Below are 25,695 nucleotides of genomic sequence, written 5' to 3'. Positions count from 1 at the left end.
TCTACAATTGGTTGTGCGTTCACTCCTGGATACAGGAGTGGTGGTGCCGGTACCTCTGTCCCAGAGAGGCAGAGGATACTACTCAACCCTGTTTCTAGTCCTGAAACCCAATGGGTATTTCCGGCCTGTACTCAACCTCAAGTCATTGAACTAGTTTATGAGAGTGTCCAAGTTCCATATGGAAACGCTGCGCTCATTTGTACTGGCCATGGAACCCGGAGACTATATGGTATCCTTGGATATACAAGATACTTATTGCCAACCTCCACTATCAATTCCAGGCTCTGCCCCTCGGATCTTCACCAAGGTTATGGCCGTTATGACGGCTCATCCCCCGTTGCCAGGGAGTCAGGATCCTGCTGTATCTGTACGACTTGCTGGTTCTGGCGAACTCCCACGATGTCCTCCTCAGTCATCTACAACTGACGGTAAACTTCCTACAAGCCCTTGGGTGGTTAATCAACTGGAAGAAGTCCTCGCTGGTCCCTGCTTTGAGCATGGTGCACCTGGGGGCACTCCTGGACACACACACAGTCAATGGCTGTATCTGTCTCCAGAGAAGGTCCTGAAACTTCAGGACAGGATCAGATACTTCCTCTCTCGCCCCATAGTGTCGATACACTCGGCAATGCAAGTATTAGGCCTCATGGTTCGGTTTTCAACATGTTGGAGTACGCTCAATTTAATTCCCGCCTCTACAGAGGTAAATTCTCTCCAAGTGGGATGGCCTACCTCATCAGATCAGGTCTCGCATGATCTCCTTGACTCCGGAGGTTCATCTGTCGCTGTCCTGTTGGCTACAGGACCAGCAGTTAATCCCTCCTGGATCCCCAACTGGGTCCTACTGACGACAGATGCCAGTCTTAGGGGTTGGGACGCGGTGTTGTAGCAACACTCTTCCCAGAGTCGGTGGACCAAGGAGGAATCACTTCTCTCGATAAACATTCTGGAATTGCGGGCAGTGTTCAATGCTTTGTCTCTCACCCTGCCTCTGTTATAGAACAGGCCTGTTCAAGTACGGTCAGACAACGCCACCACGGTGGCATACATAAACCATTAAGGCAGCTCTCGAAGCCGCATGGCAATGGTGAAAGTGTCAAAACTCCTTCGTTAGGCGGAACGCCATCTGCCAGCGATTTCGGCAGTGTTCATTCCAGGAGTCCTCAACTGGGAAGCGGATTTCCTCAGTTGTCAGGATGTGCACCCCAGAGAGTGGAGTCTTCATCAGGAAGTCTCTCAACTCCTACTGGACAAGCGGGGTCTCCCAGATGTAGACCTGATGGCGTCTCGACACAATCACAAAGTTCCGGTCTTCGGTTCAAGAACAAGGGATCCACAAGCAGTGTTCATGGACGCACTGGTAATTCCATGGAACTTTCGGCTGCCCTACGTGTTCCCTCCAGTCACTCCTGCCCATGGTATTATGGAAGTTCAAGCAAGAAGGAGGAATACTACTTCTAGTCGATTCGGTGTGGCCCAGACGGCATTTGTTCTCAGACCTGCAGGGTCTATCGATAGAGCGTCCTCTTCTACTTCCTTAACACCCAGACCTCCTCGTTCCGGGCCCTTGTGTCTACCTGGACCTGGCCAGACTAGCTTTGACGCCGTGGCTCTTGAAGCTTTACTCCTGAGGGCCAAAGGATTCTCCAATGCGGTTATCCAAACTATGCTGAAGGCTCGCAAACCGGTATCTGCGCGGATTTATTATAGGGTCTGGAATTCTTACTTCACCTGGTGTGCTGCTAAGAATTACGATGCTTACAAATTCAGTATTTCCAGACTTCTGGCTTTTCTGCAACAAGGCCTGGACTTAGGCCTTCGTCTGGTCTCCCTCAAGGTTCATATCTCTGAGTTGTCGGTGTGGTTTCAGAGAAAAATTGCGTCTATTCCGGACGTTCATACTTTCACTCAGGGTGTTTTACGGATCCAGCCTCCCTATGTCCCTCCTGTGGCTCCTTGGGATCTGTCTGTTGTTCTCAATGCCCTGCAAGAGTCTCCATTTGAACCTCTTGACTCAGTGGACCTTAAATGGCTCACAGTCATGGTCCTGTCCCTCTGGCTATTGCCTCTGCTTGGAGGGTGTCAGACCTAGGCGCTTTGTCCTGTTGTCCACCCTTTCTGATATTTCACTGTGACCAGGCAGTTCTTAGAACTCGCCCTGGTTATTTGCTTAATGTGGTGTCCTCTTTTCACCTTAACCAAGAGATTGTGGTTCCAGCCTTTGTCTCTTTTGATTTGTCCTCTAAAGAGTGACCTTTGAATGTGGTAAGGGCTCTCCGTATTTACGTGGAGAGGACTGCCTCTCTCAGGAGGTCAGATACCCTTTTTGTACTTTTTTGTTTTCACAAACGTGACTAGCCTGCGAATAAGCAAACCTTGGCCAGATGGATTAGAATGGTGATTGCACAAGTGTATGCACAAGCTGGACTCCCAGCTCCTGCTGCTATCAAAGCCCATTCTACTCAGTCTGTTGGGCCTTCTTGGGCGGACTGCCGAGGCGCATCCACTGAACAATTGTGCAAGGCGGCTACGTGGTCGCAGTGAACACGTTCATCAGGTTCTATGTCTTTGATACTTCCGCCTCCCAGGATGCTTCCTTTGGACACCTGGTTCTCATATCCGCTACGGCGCATCCCCTCCCATAAGGAACTGCTTTAGGAGTAGGACATCCCCAATGTTTCCCTGTGGAACCCAATTTACCCCGCTGCAGAAAAGGAGATTTATGGTAGACTTGCCATTGTTAAATCTCTTTCTGCGAGGTTCATTTGTTCCACAGGGCACCCACCCTGACGCACCTAGCTTCTATGGGTTTGTATGGCATTAGCTGCTAGTCCCTTCTCCTGTCGTGAGAACGTGGTTCTATGTGACTAACATCTGCCTTCTCTCTTACCTGCTCCTACATTGGACTGGTTAATGAAACTGAGCTCACAGTGCCTGGAGGTGGGGTTATAGAGGAGGCCCCAATGCATCCTGGGACCATATAAAGCTTAAGCCTGTTGGTGCCTGGATCAAGATTCATCTCTACACCTCTATGTTTCCCTGTGGAACCAATGTACCTTACAGAAAGAGATTTAACAATGGTAAGTCTACCATAACTCTCCTTATTTCCATGTATCTTTCTTCCAGCAGATGGACAGAGTGATACCTCAAAGGGACATCTAACTTCGTTTCCAGATTGTAAACTAGAAGAGAAGAACATGACACGGGATTCTGCAGGAGAAAACCCCATTACCCCAATTATACATCCAGTACCTCACAGTGCAGATATATCATCTGATGCCTCTAACCATGAGGAGTGTAACATTAATTCAGATGTTGCTACACATAGTACAGTTCCTGCAGATGCTACAGTCTTTCCCTCTTCTGAAATTGTTACATGCTTTAATAATCAGTCAGTCTTTATTAGACAGAAGAAGCGCACAGGTAAGAAACAATATTCATGCTCTGAGTGTGGGAAATATTTTAAATATAAATCAAAACTTATTTCACATCAGAGAAGTCACACAGGTGAGAGACCATTTCCATGCTCTGAATGTGGGAAATATTTTACACATAAATCAGCTCTTGCTGCACATCAGAGAAGACACAGCGGGGAGAGACCATTTCCGTGTGTCGAATGTGGGAAATGTTTTATACAGAAATCAGCTCTTGCTTCACATCAGAGAAGTCACACGCGTGAGAGACCATTTACTTGCTCGGAGTGTGGGAAATGTTTTACATATAAATCAAAACTTACTATACATCAGAGAAGTCACAATGATAAGAAGTTATTTACATGTTCTGAGTGTGGGAAATGTTTTACATTTAAATCAAAATTTATTACACATCAGAGAAGTCACACAGGCGAGAGACCATTTCCGTGTTCTGAGTGTGGGAAATGTTTTATACAGAAATCGGCTATTATTACACATCAGAGAAGCCACACAGGTGAGAGACCATTTCCGTGTTCTGAATGCGGGAAATCTTTTATACAGAAATCGGCTCTTATTACACATCAGAGAAGCCACACAGGTGAGAAACCATTTTCATGCTCTGAGTGTGGGAAATGTGTTTCACGGCTATCAGTTCTTATTAAACATCAAATGACTCACACAGATGAGAGGCCATTTTCATGTTCTGAGTGTGGTAAATCTTTTACAAAGAAATCACATCTGGTTACACATCAGAGAAGTCACACAGGTGAAAGGCCATCTTCCATGTGCTGACTGTGGGAAATGTTTTTTTACTGAAATCACATCTTATTGCACATCAGAGAAGTCACACAGGTGAGAGACCATTTCCATGTTCTTAGTGTGGGAAATGTTTTACCTATAAATCAGTTCCTGTCACATATCAGTGAAGTGACTTAGGTGTATAAATCAACATCAGATTGATGCAGTTTAGGAATAGTAGTTTAGAATACTCATGTTACTTTGTAGTCAGCATCTTCAATTGTAAGGATGCCTGTGGTGTAGAACTGCAAGTTCTAGCTGTTGGCCCGATCGCGGGTGCATCTTACTTTTGTTGTATCTTGATCATCCTCAGAAAGTTCTGAAGTTGCGGATGTTTATTTGTGACATAAAATGTGTTGCCGAGAAGCAACAGAGAGAGGAAAGTGATAGTTTCAAAGGACTCTGGTGGGGTTAATATTATAAACCTAAACTGTCTGATAAGGTGTTTATATGTGAATGCATTTTGCTCTCATGTTTGTATCTCCTGTTATGTTAGAGTACAGCAGTGGTGGATGCTGGGAACTTTTTAGTTACATGGGAAACGATCACAAGTGTTTTTTATTTTTTCTTCTCTTACGAAACTTCAGTTTTACCCTGAAATGACCTTTAATAGGCTTAGTATTAATTAAATAATTTATACAGTGTATGTTTCAAGGCAGTTTGTAGCATATTCTGTAAATAATGTTTTGTTCTATCACTTTCTGTGTGAACAGCGTTTCCTCAGGTGTAAGTTGACGTCTCACGTCTGCACTAAATAAATAAGAACCTGCTGCATTTACTTATGGTTTTGAAGTGAATTGTTTTCCATGAACACATTGTTATATGGGGTCCTCAGTAATATATGGCTTTGACAATGGCCTGGAGAAATAATGTGGGAACCGCAACACCATTATGTTCATGTTTCCTCATACAGACGTGTCCTCACACAGCTATCCCTTCTCTGCCTGGCGGCACGAGCGGCCTGGTGTAATTCCTGTGCTGCGTACTACTTCCAACGTTTTGCTACTTTACTCGGTCACACAGGGTTCAGTATGACATCCCGGCGGTCTAGATGCCAATCACGTGGGCAGTAGCGGCATCCCGGCACTGAAAATCCCAAAACTGGAAGGGGTAAGTATTTTCTTTACGTCCTAGAGGATGCTGGGGTCCATATTAGTACCATGGGGTATAGACTGGTCCACCAGGAGCCATTGGCACGTTAAGAGTTTAATAGTGTGGGCTGGCTCCTCCCTCTATGCCCTTCCTACCAGACTCAGTTTAGAAAATGTGCCCGGAGGAGCCGGTCACAGCTAGGGGAGCTCTCCTGAGCTTCCTTGGTAAAAGAGTTTTTTTAGCGTTTATTTCTTTACAGGAGGCTGCTGGCGACAGCCTCCCAGCATCGAGGTACTGAGGGGGGAGCAGTGTCCGCCCTGCGGGGTCTTGAGCCACTGCCTCCCCTGACTGGACATTGAGCTCCAGAGGGGTCTGATCGCGCCCCGCCACAGGGAAATGCTCACCCCGGCAGCCAGCCACCACCCCCTCAGGGAGCTAAAGTGTGGCGAGTGAGTCACTGTCCCCCCTTACAAGCGAGGGGTCAGTGTGAAGAGGGCGGCTAAAGGCTGGAAGGCTCAGCAGTACTGCGGTGCGCCGCTGTGAGGGGCACCATGAGCCAGCTCCGGACCCTGCACTGACCAATACAAGCCTGTCGGGGTCTGTGGATCCAAGCCAGCACAAAATGCTCCGGCCAGTATAATCTTCAAAGAGCGGGAAGACAGCACCATTGAGGGGGCGGAGCTTCTCAGAGCGGACCCAGCAGCGTTCAGCGCCATTTTCCTGCCTGCAGCTCACTGCCAGTGGATGCACAGGTCCCTTCAGAGCGACTCCAGCTATCTGTACGGTACCAGGGGGTTGAGGAAGGGAGGGGAGACTGTAAAGACTGTGTCACCTATTAATGGACACAGTCAGCGCGGGCTTAGGGTCTCCCTATACTCTAATAACACTGTGTGTGGGTTGGCTCCAATCTCTGTGTCTCTCTGCCATTCTTGGGGGGGGGGAACTCTGTCTACCCAGTACCCTGTGTGTTTGTGGGGTGTTTGGGGTGTATGTACATGTCTAGGGACACTGCTTCATATGCTGCAGAGGATTTATCTTCCCAGGAAGACTCCATACCATGTAATCAGGATTGCACTGTTTTAGCACAGATCCCAGCTAGAGAGCCAGAATGGTTAGTCTTTCTGAGGGGGACTATTTCTCAGATTTCTGATAGAGTTGCTAGGACTGAGCATGCCACTCAGGTCCTCCAATCCTCTATGGTTGTATGGTCTGATACTGCCTACTCGGGGTCCCCTGCGGTACATTCTCATAAACGTGCGCTTGCAATTATGCAGGATGACACTGACACCGACTCTGACACTGCAGACGGTGACGGGGATGTATTGAGGGGGTCAGCATCACTTGCCGAGGGGGTGAAGTTGATGATTGAGGCTGTTAGAGATGTTTTACACATTTCGGACACAGCTCCGGAGCAGGTGGAGGAGGCCTTCTTTACAGATAATAAGAAGCCCCCCCTCACCTTCCCGGCATCCAAAGAATTAAATGCTATCTTTGAAAAGCCTGGGAAACTCCGGAAAAAAATTCCAGATGGATAAAGGTGACGTTGATTTATTTTTACGTAATATTCAGGATTCTGCAGGGTACCTGGTAGATTCCATGAAGGACCTGGGTTCCATGGCTGCCGGGATCTCCTCCATGTCCGTCTCGGCTCGCAGGGGTCTCTGGCTGCGCCACTGGTCTGCGGACGCGGAATCCAGGAAGAGTGTGGAGGGCCTACCATATAAAGGTCAGGCTGTCTTTGGGGAGGTGCTGGATGCGTGGATTGCCACGGCTACCGCGGGTAAGTCTCCTTTTCTCCCCTCAGCTGCAGCGGCTACGAAGAAGCCTTTTTCATCAGCCACGTCACAGTCCTTTCGGCCCGCGAGGCCTAGAAAGAACAAGCCTTCGAACACCTTCTTCAGAGGTGGTCGTGCCAAAGGAAAGAAACCTGCTCCCACAGGTTCCCAAACCCAGAAGCCCGCTTCTGATACCCCTAAGTCTTCCGCATGACGGTGGACAGCTAGGCCTGGAGGAGGGTCAGGTGGGGGCAAGACTCTGGCAGTTCAGCCACGTCTGGGTGTCGTCTGGTCTGGACCCCTGGTCCTGGATATAGTGTCCAGAGGGTACAGACTGGAGTTTCAAGATCCCCTGCCTCACCGTTTCTTCAAGTCAGGCTTGCCAGCTCTGCTGGCAGACAGAACAATTCTTCTGGAGGCCATCAGAAAATTGGTGGTGTCAGAGGTCATTGTTCCAGTTCCGCCTCAGCAGCGGAACAAAGATTATTATTCGAACCTTTTTGTGGTACCAAAACCGGATGGTTCGGTACAGCCTATCCTGAACTTAAAGTCTTTGAACCCTTATCTCAGGGAGTTCAAATTCAAGATGGAATCTCTGAGAGCTGTCATCTCAGGACTGGCGGAGGGGGAGTTCCTAGTGTCTCTGGACATCAAGGATGTATACCTCCACATTCCCATTTGGTCGCCGCATCAGGCATATCTCAGGTTTGCACTGTTGGACGATCACTATCAGTTCCAAGCGCTGCGTTTGGCCTTTCCACAGCACCGAGGATCTTCACCAAGGTGATGGCGGAGATGATGGTTCTCCTCGCAAGTCGGGGGTGAACGTAATTCCATATCTGGACGATCTCCTGATCAAGGCGTCGTCCAGGGAGAGGTTGTTGCGGTCCATTGCGCTCACGACGCAGCTGCTCAGGAAGCACAGTTGGATCCTGAACCTTCCAAAGTCTCATCTGGAGCCGACAAGGCGGCTGTCTTTCCTGGGAATCATCCTCAACACGGAAGTGCAGAGGGTATTTCTCCCGGTGGAGAAAGCATTGGTGATTCAAACAATGGTCCGGGATGTCCTAAAGCCTACCCGGGCATCGGTTCATCAATGCATACGCCTTCTGGGGAAGATGGTTGCCGCCTACGAGGCTCTGCAGTATGGCAGGTTTCATGCTCGACCTTTTCAGCTGGACCTCTTGGACCAGTGGTCGGGCTCTCACCTACACATGCACAAGAGGATACGCCTGTCTCCGAAAGCCAGGATTTCACTCCTCTGGTGGCTACAACTTCCGCACCTTCTGGAAGGGCGAAGGTTTGGAATTCAAGACTGGATCCTTTTAACCACAGATGCAAGTCTAAGAGGTTGGGGAGCTTGTCGCTCTGGGTGAAACCTTTTCAGGGACGGTGGTCTGATCAAGAATCACTAAACATCCTGGAACTCAGGGTTGTGTACAACGCCCTTCTGCAAGCAGCACACCTTCTACAGGATCGGGCTGTTCAGGTGCAGTCGGACAACGTGACCACAGTGGCCTACATAAACCAACAAGGCGGAACGAAGAGCAGGGCTGCCATGTCAGAGGTGTCAAAAATCCTCATCTGGGCAGAAAGGCACGCGGTGGCGATGCCGGCAATCTTCATTCCGGGCGTAGACAACTGGGAAGCAGACTTCCTCAGCAGACATGATCTCTATCCAGGAGAGTGGGGGCTCCATCCGGAGGTGTTCGAGGAGGTAACTGGTTGGTGAGGGGTTCCTCACATAGACATGATGGCCTCCCGTCTCAACAAGAAGCTACAGAGGTACTGTTCCAGGTGAAGAGACCCACAGGCAGCGGCGTTGGATGCACTGGTAACTCCGTGGGTGTTCAAGTCAGTGTATGTGTTCCCTCCACTTCCTCTGATACCAAAGGTTCTTCAACTCGTGAGAAGAACAAAGGTTCTGGCAATCCTCATTGCTCCGGACTGGCCAAGGAGGGCTTGGTTTGCGGATCTTCTGTATCTTCTGCTGGAAGATCCACGGCCTTTACCTCTTCAGGAGGATCTGCTCCTGCAGGGGCCGTTCGCTTATCAAGACTTACCGCGTCTACATTTGACGGCATGGCGGTTGAACGCCAGATCTTAGCTCGGAAAGGTATCCCGAGTGAGGTTATTCCTACCCTGCTGCAGGCTAGGAAAGGGGTGACTTCTAAACATTACCATCGCATTTGGAAGAAATATGTTTCTTGGTGTGAGGCCAAGATGTTTCCTGCGGTAGAGTTTCAACTTGGATGTTTTCGCCTTTTCCTGCAAGCAGGGGTGGATATGGGACTGAGATTGGGCTCCATCAAGGTCCAGATCTCTGCTTTGTCCATCTTCTTCCAAAAACAATTGGCTGTTCTTCCTGAGGTTCAGACTTTTTTGAAAGGGGTTCTGCACATCCAGCCTCCCTTTGTGGCGCCTACGGCACCATGGGATCTTGATGTGGTGTTGCAGTTTCTGCAATCTGCTTGGTTTGAGCCTCAATAGGAGGCTGATCTCAAGTTTATCACGTGGAAGGCGGTCACCTTGTTGGCCTTGGCTTCTGCACGACGCGTGTCGGAATTGGGGGCTTTATCTTGTAAAAGCCCCTATCTGATCTTCCATGAAGACAAGGCGGAACTTAGGACTCGTCCACAGTTCCTGGCTAAGGTTGTATCGGCTTTCAATATCAACCAACCAATTGTGGTGCCAGTGGCTACTGACTCCTCAATTGCTTCAAAGGCCTTGGATGTAGTGAGGACTTTGAAGATTTACGTGAAGAGGATGGCTCGTCATAGGAAAAGTGACTCTCTGTCCTCTATGATCCCAAGAAAATTGGATGTCCTGCTTCTAAGCAGTCGATTTCACGCTGGATCAAGTTCACTATCCAGAATGCTTATTCCACGGCAGGATTGCCGTGTCCGATTGCCGTGTCCGAAATCTGTAAAGGCCCCCACTACTCGTAAAGTGGGCTCTTCCTGGGCGGCTGCCCGGGGTGTCTCGGCGGTACAACTCTGCCGAGCAGCTACTTGGTCTGGGTCGAACACGTTTGCCAAGTTTTACTAGTTCGATACTTTGGCCTCTGATGACCTCAAGTTTGGTCAAGCAGTGTTGAAGGAGCCTCCGCGCTCTCCCTCCCGTGCTGGGAGCTTTGGTACATCCCCATGGTACTAATATGGACCCCAGCATCCTCTAAGGACGTAAGAGAAAATAAGATTTTGGTTTCCTACCGGTAAATCCTTTTCTCGTAGTCAGTAGAGGATGCTGGGCGCCCGCCCAGCGCTGCGTTTTCCTGTTTTGGTTTTATAGTTCAGTACTGCCTGGTTCCTAGGTAAGTTCTGTGTTATTTACTGTTTCAGCTGTTGCTGAGTTTTTTCTGGCATGTTGGGTGGATTTGCATGTTGTGTGAGCTGGTATGAATCTCGCCACTATCTGTGTAATTCCTTCTCTCAAAGTATGTTGTCTCCTTGGGCATAGTTTCTAGACTGAGTCTGGTAGGAGGGGCATAGAGGGAGGAGCCAGCCCACACTATTAAACTCTGAAAGTGCCAATGGCTCCTGGTGGACCCATCTATACCCCATGGTACTAATATGGACCCCAGCATCCTCTATGGACTACGAGAAAAGGATTTACCGCTAGGTAACCAAAATCCTTTTTTTTACCCTCTCCCCACCCCTCCCCTAACCCTCTGCGGGGTGGTGGCTATGGCTAACCCTCTGCGGTTGTTGGCTACGGATAACTCTGAGGCAGTGTCGACTATGGCTAACCCCGCACTAGTGCCTAAACCACCCCCCAGGCCCTATCCCTCACCCCGATACTCACCTTTGAACTGTCGGTGTTCCTGGTGTTGGTCAAATGGCTGACGGAATTCCCGACCACCAGGAACGCATCCCGTCACACACCGGACTGGTAGACCCTGTTACTGTACCCAATGCTTTCTCTTTATTGTATTACATCTCTCTTAGACTGTCAGGGCATGCCTCATGCAGTACTAAGGTCAGAGATTGTTTGCTTTCCTCATGTGGAGCTGGTGGATCCAGGACATACGCGCTGCCACCTTGCCTGCAATCAGCTGTCCGCTGCTGTTTCCGGTTGGATCAAAAGCTTCAGGAAGACAGCAGCGAAGTGATATGAGTGACACAATACACACACACAGTTTAAATTGAATAATTTCATTACTTAGCTTAGAGTTTCCAATTAATCCTGATTATGTTTAAATACAACACACCGTCCCAGCACTTTCTGCTGTCAGTCTGTGCTTTGGGAATTAAGGCTCAATACTTTCACAACCAATTATAGGGCTCTTCACACAGACTGAGTGCTATTTGCCTTATAAGTTTTAAAAAATCATAAAGTAAGTAAAATAACTGGATAAACAGGAAATTGCCCTCTTGCACTTGCTCTATTTATTATTAGCAACAGGGGGCAGCATTGCCTCATATGGTTAATGGAAAAGTATTACAACTTCTGGCATTGACATTTATACAGACCTTGGATAACCTAAATGTCCAAGGTTCCTTGCTAAAAGCAGACAGGGCCACATACTTAGACGCAGCTAGTCAAAGTATGACACTAAAGCACATTCCTAAAACAGTACAAGATGGCTGAAATGTTGTCTTAAAATAATTGCAGCAAGATCTGCTAAATGATTTAAGTTAAAACTAGCAAATGTTTCCTCATACGTTATCCCACAGCATAGCTAAATGAAAAAGTAATAAAGCATAATCACGAATATAAACATTAAACGTAAACTGAACAGATAAACATCAAAATGGCGCAGCAGCCCTACCAGTCTCGGAGCTGATTCCCTGCACATGACTCCTGTGACCTATAAGCAGCCAGGGCACCCTATATAAATCTCTCTCTGTCCATAGTCCTTTGCCAGAACATCTTCTGATGTAAACTGCTTGCTGGTTTTGGCTCCTTCATCCAGTGTGTTCAATCTGCTGCTGTGATAATTAAAGTGCCAGCCATTACTGCTAGTATCCTGTGTGTTCCTGTGATACCCCAAGCACCAGCTAATGCTACAAAGTGTTCAACACAGTTGTGTGTTCCTGTGATATTCCAATGCTTCCATTACTACTGAGTACTCTCCATAGTTTCCAGTATGTTCCTGTGATACTCCAGCACCAGTCACTATTACGGAGCGCTCTCCACAGTTTCCAGTGTGTTCCTGTGTTACTCCAGCACCAGTCACTATCACTGAGCGCTCTCCACAGTTTAGTGTTCTTCTGTGATACTCCAGCACCAGTCACTGTTACTGAGCGCTCTCCACAGTTCCCAGTGTGTTCCTATGACACTCCAGCACCAGTCACTGTTACTGAGCGCTCTCCACAGTTCCTAGTGTGTTCCTGTGATACTCCAGCACCAGTCACTATTACTGAGCGCTCTCCACAGTTTCCAGTGTATTCCTGTGATACTCCAGCGCCAGTCACTATTACTGAGCGCTCTCCACAGTTCCCAGTGTGTTCCTGTGATACTCCACTACCAGTCACTATTACTGAGCGCTCGCCACAGTTTCCAGTGTGTTCCTGTGTTACTCCAGCACCAGTCACTATTACTGAGCGCTCTCCACAGTTTCCAGTGTTCTCCTGTGTTACTCCAACACCAGTCACTGTTACTAAGCGCGCTCCACAGTTCCCAGTGTGTTCCTGTGATACTCCAGCACCAGTCACTGTTACTGTGCGCTCTCCACAGTTCCCAGTGTGTTCCTGTGATACTCCAGCACCAGTCACTGTTACTGAGCGCTCTCCACAGTTCCCAGTGTGTTCCTGTGATACTCCAGCACCAGTCACTATTACTGAGCGCTCTCCACAGTTCCCAGTGTGTTCCTGTGATACTCCAGCACCAGTCACTGTTACTGAGCGCTCTCCACAGTTCCCAGTGTGTTCCTGTGATACTCCAGCACCAGTCACTGTTACTGAGCGCTCTCCACAGTTCCCAGTGTGTTCCTGTGATACTCCAGCACCAGTCACTGTTACTGAGCGCTCTCCACAGTTCCCAGTGTGTTCCTGTGATACTCCAGCACCAGTCACTGTTACTGAGCGCTCTCCACAGTTTCCAGTGTGTTCCTGTGATACTCCAGCACCAGTCACTGTTACTGAGCGCTCTCCACAGATCCCAGTGTGTTCCTGTGATACTCCAGCACCAGTCACTATTACTGAGCGCTCTCCACAGTTTCCAGTGTGTTCCTGTGATACTCCACTACCAATCACTATTACTGAGCGCTCGCCACAGTTTCCAGTGTATTCCTGTGATACTCCAGCGCCAGTCACTATTACTGAGCGCTCTCCACAGTTCCCAGTGTGTTCCTGTGATACTCCACTACCAGTCACTATTACTGAGCGCTCGCCACAGTTTCCAGTGTGTTCCTGTGTTACTCCAGCACCAGTCACTATTACTGAGCGCTCTCCACAGTTTCCAGTGTTCTCCTGTGTTACTCCAACACCAGTCACTGTTACTAAGCGCGCTCCACAGTTCCCAGTGTGTTCCTGTGATACTCCAGCACCAGTCACTGTTACTGAGCGCTCTCCACAGTTCCCAGTGTGTTCCTGTGATACTCCAGCACCAGTCACTATTACTGAGCGCTCTCCACAGTTCCCAGTGTGTTCCTGTGATACTCCAGCACCAGTCACTGTTACTGAGCGCTCTCCACAGTTCCCAGTGTGTTCCTGTGATACTCCAGCACCAGTCACTGTTACTGAGCGCTCTCCACAGTTCCCAGTGTGTTCCTGTGATACTCCAGCACCAGTCACTGTTACTGAGCGCTCTCCACAGTTCCCAGTGTGTTCCTGTGATACTCCAGCACCAGTCACTGTTACTGAGCGCTCTCCACAGTTCCCAGTGTGTTCCTGTGATACTCCAGCACCAGTCACTGTTACTGAGCGCTCTCCACAGTTCCCAGTGTGTTCCTGTGATACTCCACTACCAGTCACTATTACTGAGCGCTCGCCACAGTTTCCAGTGTATTCCTGTGATACTCCAGCGCCAGTCACTATTACTGAGCGCTCTCCACAGTTCCCAGTGTGTTCCTGTGATACTCCACTACCAGTCACTATTACTGAGCGCTCGCCACAGTTTCCAGTGTGTTCCTGTGTTACTCCAGCACCAGTCACTATTACTGAGCGCTCTCCACAGTTTCCAGTGTTCTCCTGTGTTACTCCAACACCAGTCACTGTTACTGAGCGCTCTCCACAGTTCCCAGTGTGTTCCTGTGATACTCCAGCACCAGTCACTGTTACTGAGCGCTCTCCACAGTTCCCAGTGTGTTCCTGTGATACTCCAGCACCAGTCACTGTTACTGAGCGCTCTCCACAGTTTCCAGTGTGTTCCTGTGATACTCCAGCACCAGTCACTGTTACTGAGCGCTCTCCACAGTTCCCAGTGTGTTCCTGTGATACTCCAGAACCAGTCACTATTACTGAGCGCTCTCCATAGTTTCCAGTGTGTTCCTGTGATACTCCAGCACCAGTCACTGTTACTGAGCGCTCTCCACAGTTCCCAGTGTGTTCCTGTGATACTCCACTACCAGTCACTATTACTGAGCGCTCGCCACAGTTTCCAGTGTATTCCTGTGATACTCCAGCGCCAGTCACTATTACTGAGCGCTCTCCACAGTTTTCAGTGTGTTCCTGTGATACTCCAGCACCAGTCACTATTACTGAGCGCTCTCCACAGTTTCCAGTGTTCTCCTGTGTTACTCCAACACCAGTCACTGTTACTAAGCGCGCTCCACAGTTCCCAGTGTGTTCCTGTGATACTCCACTACCAGTCACTATTACTGAGCGCTCGCCAGTTTCCAGTGTGTTCCTGTGTTACTCCAGCACCAGTCACTATTACTGAGCGCTCTCCACAGTTCCCAGTGTGTTCCTGTGATACTCCACTACCAGTCACTATTACTGAGCGCTCGCCACAGTTTCCAGTGTGTTCCTGTGTTACTCCAGCACCAGTCACTATTACTGAGCGCTCTCCACAGTTTCCAGTGTTCTCCTGTGTTACTCCAACACCAGTCACTGTTACTAAGCGCGCTCCACAGTTCCCAGTGTGTTCCTGTGATACTCCAGCACCAGTCACTGTTACTGAGCGCTCTCCACAGTTCCCAGTGTGTTCCTGTGATACTCCAGCACCAGTCACTATTACTGAGCGCTCTCCACAGTTCCCAGTGTGTTCCTGTGATACTCCAGCACCAGTCACTGTTACTGAGCGCTCTCCACAGTTTCCAGTGTGTTCCTGTGATACTCCAGCACCAGTCACTGTTACTGAGCGCTCTCCACAGTTCCCAGTGTGTTCCTGTGATACTCCAGCACCAGTCACTGTTACTGAGCGCGCTCCACAGTTCCCAGTGTGTTCCTGTGATACTCCAGCACCAGTCACTGTTACTGAGCGCTCTCCACAGTTCCTAGTGTGTTCCTGTGATACTCCAGCACCAGTCACTATTACTGAGCGCTCTCCACAGTTTCCAGTGTGTTTCTGTGTTACTCCAGCACCAGTCACTATTACTGAGCGCTCTCCACAGTTTCCAGTGTTCTCCTGTGTTACTCCAACACCAGTCACTGTTACTGAGCGCTCTCCACAGTTCCCAGTGTGTTCCTGTGATACTCCACTACCAGTCACTATTACTAAGCGCGCTCCACAGTTTCCAGTGTGTTCCTGTGATACTCCAGCACCAGTCACTGTTACTGAGCGCTCTCCACAGTTCCCAGTGTGTTCCTGTGATACTCCTGCACCAGTCACTGTTACTGAGCGCTCTCCACAGTTCCCAGTGTGTTCCTGTGATACTCCAGCACCAGTCACTGTTACTGAGCGCTCTCCACAGTTTCCAGTGTGTTCCTGTGATACTCCAGAACCAGTCACTGTTACTGAGCGCTCTCCACAGTTCCCAGTGTGTTCCTATGACACTCCAGCACCAGTCACTGTTACTGAGCGCTCTCCACAGTTCCCAGTGTGTTCCTGTGATACTCCAGCACCAGTCACTATTACTGAGCGCTCTCCACAGTTTCCAGTGTGTTCCTGTGATACTCCAGCACCAGTCACTATTACTGAGCGCTCTCCACAGTTCCCAGTGTGTTCCTGTGATACTCCAGCACCAGTCACTGTTACTGAGCGCTCGCCACAGTTTCCAGTGTGTTCCTGTGATACTCCAGCACCAGTCACTATTACTGAGCGCTCTCCACAGTTTCCAGTGTATTCCTGTGATACTCCAGCGCCAGTCACTATTACTGAGCGCTCTCCACAGTTCCCAGTGTGTTCCTGTGATACTCCAGCACCCTTCACTATTACTGAGCACTCTCCACAGTTTCCAGTGTATTCCTGTGATACTCCACTACCAGTCACTATTACTGAGCGCTCTCCACAGTTCCCAGTGTGTTCCTGTGATTCTCCAGCACCAGTCACTATTACTGAGCGCTCTCCATAGTTTCCAGTGATACTCCAGTACCAGTCACTATTACTGAGCACTCTCCACAGTTTCCAGTGTGTTCCTGTGATACTCCAGCACCAGTCACTGTTACTGAGCGCTCTCCACAGTTCCCAGTGCGTTCCTATGACACTCCAGCACCAGTCACTATTACTGAGCACTCTCCACAGTTCCCAGTGTGTTCCTGTGATACTCCAGCACCAGTCACTGTTACTGAGCGCTCTCCACAGTTCCCAGTGTGTTCCTGTGATACTCCCGAACCAGTCACTATTACTGAGTGCTCTCCACAGTTCCCAGTGTATTCCTGTGATACTCCAGCGCCAGTCACTATTACTGAGCGCTCTCCACAGTTCCCAGTGTGTTCCTATGACACTCCAGCACCAGTCACTATTACTGAGCGCTCTCCACAGTTCCCAGTGTGTTCCTGTGATACTCCAGCACCAGTCACTGTTACTGAGCGCTCTCCACAGTTCCCAGTGTGTTCCTGTGATACTCCAGCACCAGTCACTGTTACTGAGCGCTCTCCACAGTTCCCAGTGTGTTCCTGTGACACTCCAGCACCAGTCACTGTTACTGAGCGCTCTCCACAGTTCCTAGTGTGTTCCTGTGATACTCCAGCACCAGTCACTATTACTGAGCACTCTCCACAGTTTCCAGTGTTCTCCTGTGTTACTCCAACACCAGTCACTGTTACTAAGCGCGCTCCACAGTTCCCAGTGTGTTCCTGTGATACTCCAGCACCAGTCACTGTTACTGAGCGCTCTCCACAGTTCCCAGTGTGTTCCTGTGATACTCCAGCACCAGTCACTATTACTGAGCGCTCTCCACAGTTCCCAGTGTGTTCCTGTGATACTCCAGCACCAGTCACTGTTACTGAGCGCTCTCCACAGTTCCCAGTGTGTTCCTGTGATACTCCACTACCAGTCACTATTACTGAGCGCTCGCCACAGTTTCCAGTGTATTCCTGTGTTACTCCAACACCAGTCACTATTACTGAGCGCTCTCCACAGTTTCCAGTGTTCTCCTGTGTTACTCCAACACCAGTCACTATTACTGAGCGCTCTCCACAGTTCCCAGTGTGTTCCTGTGATACTCCAGCACCAGTCACTGTTACTGAGCGCTCTCCACAGTTCCCAGTGTGTTGCTGTGATACTCCAGCACCAGTCACTGTTACTGAGCGCTCTCCACAGTTCCCAGTGTGTTCCTGTGATACTCCAGCACCAGTCACTGTTACTGAGCGCTCTCCACAGTTCCCAGTGTGTTCCTGTGATACTCCAGCGCCAGTCACTGTTACTGAGCGCTCTCCACAGTTCCCAGTGTGTTCCTGTGATACTCCAGCGCCAGTCACTGTTACTGAGCGCTCTCCACAGTTCCCAGTGTGTTCCTGTGATACTCCATCACCAGTCACTATTACTGAGCGCTCTCCACAGTTCCCAGTGTGTTCCTATGACACTCCAGCACCAGTCACTGTTACTGAGCGCTCTCCACAGTTTCCAGTGTGTTCCTGTGATACTCCAGCACCAGTCACTATTACTGAGCGCTCTCCACAGTTCCCAGTGTGTTCCTGTGATACTCCAGCACCAGTCACTATTACTGAGCGCTCTCCACAGTTCCCAGTGTGTTCCTGTGATACTCCAGCACCAGTCACTATTCCTGAGCGCTCTCCACAGTTTCCAGTGTGTTCCTGTGACACTCCAGCACCAGTCACTGTTACTGAGCACTCTCCACAGTTCCCAGTGTGTTCCTGTGATACTCCAGCACCAGTCACTGTTACTGAGCGCTCTCCACAGTTCCCAGTGTGTTCCTGTGATACTCCAGCACCAGTCACTGTTACTGAGCGCTCTCCACAGTTCCCAGTGTGTTCCTGTGATACTCCAGCACCAGTCACTGTTACTGAGCGCTCTCCACAGTTCCCAGTGTGTTCCTGTGATACTCCAGCACCAGTCACTGTTACTGAGCGCTCTCCACAGTTCCCAGTGTGTTCCTGTGATACTCCAGCACCAGTCACTGTTACTGAGCGCTCTCCACAGTTTCCAGTGTGTTTCTGTGTTACTCCAGCACCAGTCACTATTACTGAGCGCTCTCCACAGTTTCCAGTGTTCTCCTGTGTTACTCCAACACCAGTCACTGTTACTAAGCGCGCTCCACAGTTTCCAGTGTGTTCCTGTGATACTCCAGCACCAGTCACTGTTACTGAGCGCTCTCCACAGTTCCCAGTGTGTTCCTGTGATACTCCAGCACCAGTCACTGTTACTGAGCGCTCTCCACAGTTCCCAGTGTGTTCCTGTGATACTCCAGCACCAGTCACTGTTACTGAGCGCTCTCCACAGTTCCTAGTGTGTTCCTGTGATACTCCAGCACCAGTCACTGTTACTGAGCGCTCTCCACAGTTCCCAGTGTGTTCCTGTGATACTCCACTACCAGTCACTATTACTGAGCGCTCGCCACAGTTTCCAGTGTATTCCTGTGATACTCCAGCGCCAGTCACTATTACTGAGCGCTCTCCACAGTTCCCAGTGTGTTCCTGTGATACTCCACTACCAGTCACTATTACTGAGCGCTCGCCACAGTTTCCAGTGTGTTCCTGTGTTACTCCAGCACCAGTCACTATTACTGAGCGCTCTCCACAGTTTCCAGTGTTCTCCTGTGTTACTCCAACACCAGTCACTGTTACTAAGCGCGCTCCACAGTTCCCAGTGTGTTCCTGTGATACTCCAGCACCAGTCACTGTTACTGAGCGCTCTCCACAGTTCCCAGTGTGTTCCTGTGATACTCCAGCACCAGTCACTGTTACTGAGCGCTCTCCACAGTTCCCAGTGTGTTCCTGTGATACTCCAGCACCAGTCACTGTTACTGAGCGCTCTCCACAGTTCCCAGTGTGTTCCTGTGATACTCCAGCACCAGTCACTGTTACTGAGCGCTCTCCACAGTTCCCAGTGTGTTCCTGTGTTACTCCAGCACCAGTCACTATTACTGAGTGCTCTCCACAGTTTCCAGTGTGTTCCTGTGATACTCCAGCACCAGTCACTATTACTGAGCGCTCTCCACAGTTCCCAGTGTGTTCCTGTGATACTCCAGCGCCAGTCACTATTACTGAGCGCTCTCCACAGTTCCCAGTGTGTTCCTGTGATACTCCAGCGCCAGTCACTATTACTGAGCGCTCTCCACAGTTCCCAGTGTGTTCCTGTGATACTCCAGCACCAGTCACTGTTACTAAGCGCGCTCCACAGTTTCCAGTGTGTTCCTGTGATACTCCAGCACCAGTCACTGTTACTGAGCGCTCTCCACAGTTCCCAGTGTGTTCCTGTGATACTCCAGCACCAGTCACTGTTACTGAGCGCTCTCCACAGTTCCCAGTGTGTTCCTGTGATACTCCAGAACCAGTCACTGTTACTGAGCGCTCTCCACAGTTCCCAGTGTGTTCCTGTGATACTCCAGCGCCAGTCACTATTACTGAGCGCTCTCCACAGTTCCCAGTGTGTTCCTGTGATACTCCACTACCAGTCACTATTACTGAGCGCTCGCCACAGTTTCCAGTGTGTTCCTGTGTTACTCCAACACTAGTCACTGTTACTGAGCACTCTCCACAGTTTCCAGTGTGTTTCTGTGTTACTCCAGCACCAGTCACTATTGCTGAGCGCTCTCCACAGTTTCCAGTGTTCTCCTGTGTTACTCCAACACCAGTCACTGCTACTAAGCGCGCTCCACAGTTTCCAGTGTATTCCTGTGATACTCCACTACCAGTCACTGTTACTGAGCGCTCTCCACAGTTCCCAGTGTGTTCCTGTGATACTCCAGCACCAGTCACTATTACTGAGCGCTCTCCATAGTTTCCAGTGATACTCCAGTACCAGTCACTATTACTGAGCACTCTCCACAGTTTCCAGTGTTCCTGTGATACTCCAGCACCAGTCACTATTACTGAGCGCTCTCCACAGTTCCCAGTGTGTTCCTGTGATACTCCAGCACCAGTCACTATTCCTGAGCGCTCTCCACAGTTTCCAGTGTGTTCCTGTGATACTCCAGCACCAGTCACTGTTACTGAGCGCTCTCCACAGTTCCCAGTGTGTTCCTGTGATACTCCAGCACCAGTCACTATTCCTGAGCGCTCTCCACAGTTTCCAGTGTGTTCCTGTGATACTCCAGCACCAGTCACTGTTACTGAGCGCTCTCCACAGTTCCCAGTGTGTTCCTGTGATACTCCAGAACCAGTCACTATTACTGAGCACTCTCCACAGTTCCCAGTGTGTTCCTATGACACTCCAGCACCAGTCACTGTTACTGAGCGCTCTCCACAGTTCCCAGTGTGTTCCTATGACACTCCAGCACCAGTCACTGTTACTGAGCGCTCCCCACAGTTCCTAGTGTGTTCCTGTGATACTCCAGCACCAGTCACTATTACTGAGCGCTCTCCACAGTTTCCAGTGTATTCCTGTGATACTCCAGCGCCAGTCACTATTACTGAGCGCTCTCCACAGTTCCCAGTGTGTTCCTGTGATACTCCACTACCAGTCACTATTACTGAGCGCTCGCCACAGTTTCCAGTGTGTTCCTGTGTTACTCCAACACTAGTCACTGTTACTGAGCGCTCTCCACAGTTTCCAGTGTGTTTCTGTGTTACTCCAGCACCAGTCACTATTACTGAGCGCTCTCCACAGTTTCCAGTGTTCTCCTGTGTTACTCCAACACCAGTCACTGTTACTAAGCGCGCTCCACAGTTTCCAGTGTGTTCCTGTGATACTCCAGCACCAGTCACTGTTACTGAGCGCTCTCCACAGTTCCCAGTGTGTTCCTGTGATACTCCAGCACCAGTCACTGTTACTGAGCGCTCTCCACAGTTCCCAGTGTGTTCCTGTGATACTCCAGCACCAGTCACTATTACTGAGCGCTCTGCACAGTTCCCAGTGTGTTCCTATGACACTCCAGCACCAGTCACTGTTACTGAGCGCTCTCCACAGTTTCCAGTGTGTTCCTGTGATACTCCAGCACCAGTCACTGTTACTGAGCGCTCTCCACAGTTCCCAGTGTGTTCCTGTGATACTCCAGCACCAGTCACTATTACTGAGCGCTCTCCACAGTTTCCAGTGTATTCCTGTGATACTCCAGCGCCAGTCACTATTACTGAGCGCTCTCCACAGTTCCCAGTGTGTTCCTGTGATACTCCACTACCAGTCACTATTACTGAGCGCTCGCCACAGTTTCCAGTGTGTTCCTGTGTTACTCCAACACTAGTCACTGTTACTGAGCGCTCTCCACAGTTTCCAGTGTGTTCCTGTGTTACTCCAGCACCAGTCACTATTACTGAGCACTCTCCACAGTTTCCAGTGTTCTCCTGTGTTACTCCAACACCAGTCACTGTTACTAAGCGCGCTCCACAGTTTCCAGTGTGTTCCTGTGTTACTCCAGCACCAGTCACTATTACTGAGCGCTCTGCACAGTTTAGTGTTCTTCTGTGATACTCCAGCACCAGTCACTGTTCCTGAGCGCTCTCCACAGTTCCTAGTGTGTTCCTGTGATACTCCAGCACCAGTCACTATTACTGAGCGCTCTCCATAGTTTCCAGTGATACTCCAGTACCAGTCACTATTACTGAGCACTCTCCACAGTTTCCAGTGTTCCTGTGATACTCCAGCACCAGTCACTATTACTGAGCGCTCTCCACAGTTTCCAGTGTGTTCCTGTGACACTCCAGCACCAGTCACTATTACTGAGCGCTCTCCACAGTTCCCAGTGTGTTCCTGTGATACTCCAGCACCAGTCACTATTCCTGAGCGCTCTCCACAGTTTCCAGTGTGTTCCTGTGATACTCCAGCACCAGTCACTGTTACTGAGCGCTCTCCACAGTTCCCAGTGTGTTCCTGTGATACTCCAGCACCAGTCACTATTCCTGAGCGCTCTCCACAGTTTCCAGTGTGTTCCTGTGATACTCCAGCACCAGTCACTGTTACTGAGCGCTCTCCACAGTTCCCAGTGTGTTCCTGTGATACTCCAGAACCAGTCACTATTACTGAGCACTCTCCACAGTTCCCAGTGTGTTCCTATGACACTCCAGCACCAGTCACTGTTACTGAGCGCTCTCCACAGTTCCCAGTGTGTTCCTATGACACTCCAGCACCAGTCACTGTTACTGAGCGCTCCCCACAGTTCCTAGTGTGTTCCTGTGATACTCCAGCACCAGTCACTATTACTGAGCGCTCTCCACAGTTTCCAGTGTATTCCTGTGATACTCCAGCGCCAGTCACTATTACTGAGCGCTCTCCACAGTTCCCAGTGTGTTCCTGTGATACTCCACTACCAGTCACTATTACTGAGCGCTCGCCACAGTTTCCAGTGTGTTCCTGTGTTACTCCAACACTAGTCACTGTTACTGAGCGCTCTCCACAGTTTCCAGTGTGTTTCTGTGTTACTCCAGCACCAGTCACTATTACTGAGCGCTCTCCACAGTTTCCAGTGTTCTCCTGTGTTACTCCAACACCAGTCACTGTTACTAAGCGCGCTCCACAGTTTCCAGTGTGTTCCTGTGATACTCCAGCACCAGTCACTGTTACTGAGCGCTCTCCACAGTTCCCAGTGTGTTCCTGTGATACTCCAGCACCAGTCACTGTTACTGAGCGCTCTCCACAGTTCCCAGTGTGTTCCTGTGATACTCCAGCACCAGTCACTATTACTGAGCGCTCTGCACAGTTCCCAGTGTGTTCCTATGACACTCCAGCACCAGTCACTGTTACTGAGCGCTCTCCACAGTTTCCAGTGTGTTCCTGTGATACTCCAGCACCAGTCACTGTTACTGAGCGCTCTCCACAGTTCCCAGTGTGTTCCTGTGATACTCCAGCACCAGTCACTATTACTGAGCGCTCTCCACAGTTTCCAGTGTATTCCTGTGATACTCCAGCGCCAGTCACTATTACTGAGCGCTCTCCACAGTTCCCAGTGTGTTCCTGTGATACTCCACTACCAGTCACTATTACTGAGCGCTCGCCACAGTTTCCAGTGTGTTCCTGTGTTACTCCAACACTAGTCACTGTTACTGAGCGCTCTCCACAGTTTCCAGTGTGTTCCTGTGTTACTCCAGCACCAGTCACTATTACTGAGCACTCTCCACAGTTTCCAGTGTTCTCCTGTGTTACTCCAACACCAGTCACTGTTACTAAGCGCGCTCCACAGTTTCCAGTGTGTTCCTGTGTTACTCCAGCACCAGTCACTATTACTGAGCGCTCTGCACAGTTTAGTGTTCTTCTGTGATACTCCAGCACCAGTCACTGTTCCTGAGCGCTCTCCACAGTTCCTAGTGTGTTCCTGTGATACTCCAGCACCAGTCACTATTACTGAGCGCTCTCCACAGTTTCCAGTGTGTTCCTCTGATACTCCAGCACCAGTCACTATTACTGAGCGCTCTCCACAGTTCCTAGTGTGTTCCTGTGATACTCCAGCACCCGTCACTATTACTGAGCGCTCTCCACAGTTTCCAGTGTGTTCCTGTGATACTCCAGCACCAGTCACTATTACTGAGCGTTCTCCATAGTTTCCAGTGTGTTCCTGTGATACTCCAGCACCAGTCACTATTACTGAGCACTCTCGACAGTTTCCAGTGTGTTCCTGTGATACTCCAGCACCAGTCACTATTACTGAGCGTTCTCCATAGTTTCCAGTGTGTTCCTGTGATACTCCACTACCAGTCACTAATACTGAGCGCTCGCCACAGTTTCCAGTGTGTTTCTGTGTTACTCCAACACTAGTCACTGTTACTGAGCGCTCTCCAGTTTCCAGTGTGTTCCTGTGTTACTCCCGCACCAGTCACTATTACTGAGTGCTCTCCACAGTTTCCAGTGTTCTCCTGTGTTGCTCCAACACCAGTCACTGTTACTAAGCGCGCTCCACAGTTTCCAGTGTGTTCCTGTGATACTCCAGCACCAGTCACTATTACTGAGCGCTCTCCACAGTTTCCAGTGTGTTCCTGTGATACTCCAGCACCAGTCACTATTACTGAGCGCTCTCCACAGTTCCCAGTGTGTTCCTGTGATACTCCAGCGCCAGTCACTATTACTGAGCGCTCTCCACAGTTCCCAGTGTGTTCCTGTGATACTCCAGCGCCAGTCACTATTACTGAGCGCTCTCCACAGTTCCCAGTGTGTTCCTGTGATACTCCAGCACCAGTCACTGTTACTAAGCGCGCTCCACAGTTTCCAGTGTGTTCCTGTGATACTCCAGCACCAGTCACTGTTACTGAGCGCTCTCCACAGTTCCCAGTGTGTTCCTGTGATACTCCAGCACCAGTCACTGTTACTGAGCGCTCTCCACAGTTCCCAGTGTGTTCCTGTGATACTCCAGAACCAGTCACTGTTACTGAGCGCTCTCCACAGTTCCCAGTGTGTTCCTGTGATACTCCAGCGCCAGTCACTATTACTGAGCGCTCTCCACAGTTCCCAGTGTGTTCCTGTGATACTCCACTACCAGTCACTATTACTGAGCGCTCGCCACAGTTTCCAGTGTGTTCCTGTGTTACTCCAACACTAGTCACTGTTACTGAGCACTCTCCACAGTTTCCAGTGTGTTTCTGTGTTACTCCAGCACCAGTCACTATTGCTGAGCGCTCTCCACAGTTTCCAGTGTTCTCCTGTGTTACTCCAACACCAGTCACTGCTACTAAGCGCGCTCCACAGTTTCCAGTGTATTCCTGTGATACTCCACTACCAGTCACTGTTACTGAGCGCTCTCCACAGTTCCCAGTGTGTTCCTGTGATACTCCAGCACCAGTCACTATTACTGAGCGCTCTCCATAGTTTCCAGTGATACTCCAGTACCAGTCACTATTACTGAGCACTCTCCACAGTTTCCAGTGTTCCTGTGATACTCCAGCACCAGTCACTATTACTGAGCGCTCTCCACAGTTCCCAGTGTGTTCCTGTGATACTCCAGCACCAGTCACTATTCCTGAGCGCTCTCCACAGTTTCCAGTGTGTTCCTGTGATACTCCAGCACCAGTCACTGTTACTGAGCGCTCTCCACAGTTCCCAGTGTGTTCCTGTGATACTCCAGCACCAGTCACTATTCCTGAGCGCTCTCCACAGTTTCCAGTGTGTTCCTGTGATACTCCAGCACCAGTCACTGTTACTGAGCGCTCTCCACAGTTCCCAGTGTGTTCCTGTGATACTCCAGAACCAGTCACTATTACTGAGCACTCTCCACAGTTCCCAGTGTGTTCCTATGACACTCCAGCACC

The 25,695-nt window shown here is 49.9% G+C and overlaps 1 pseudogene; it reads left to right on the top strand.

Moving 5' to 3' along the window:
- LOC135057135 (zinc finger protein 420-like) overlaps positions 1 to 25,695 on the top strand; it is a 108,740-nt pseudogene that overhangs the window by 32,317 nt on the left and 50,728 nt on the right.

The sequence above is a fragment of the Pseudophryne corroboree genome, chromosome 3 (assembly GCF_028390025.1).
Source record: "Pseudophryne corroboree isolate aPseCor3 chromosome 3, aPseCor3.hap2, whole genome shotgun sequence".
Taxonomy (NCBI): Eukaryota; Metazoa; Chordata; class Amphibia; order Anura; family Myobatrachidae; genus Pseudophryne; species Pseudophryne corroboree.
This window is presented reverse-complemented; position numbering and strand designations above follow the sequence as displayed.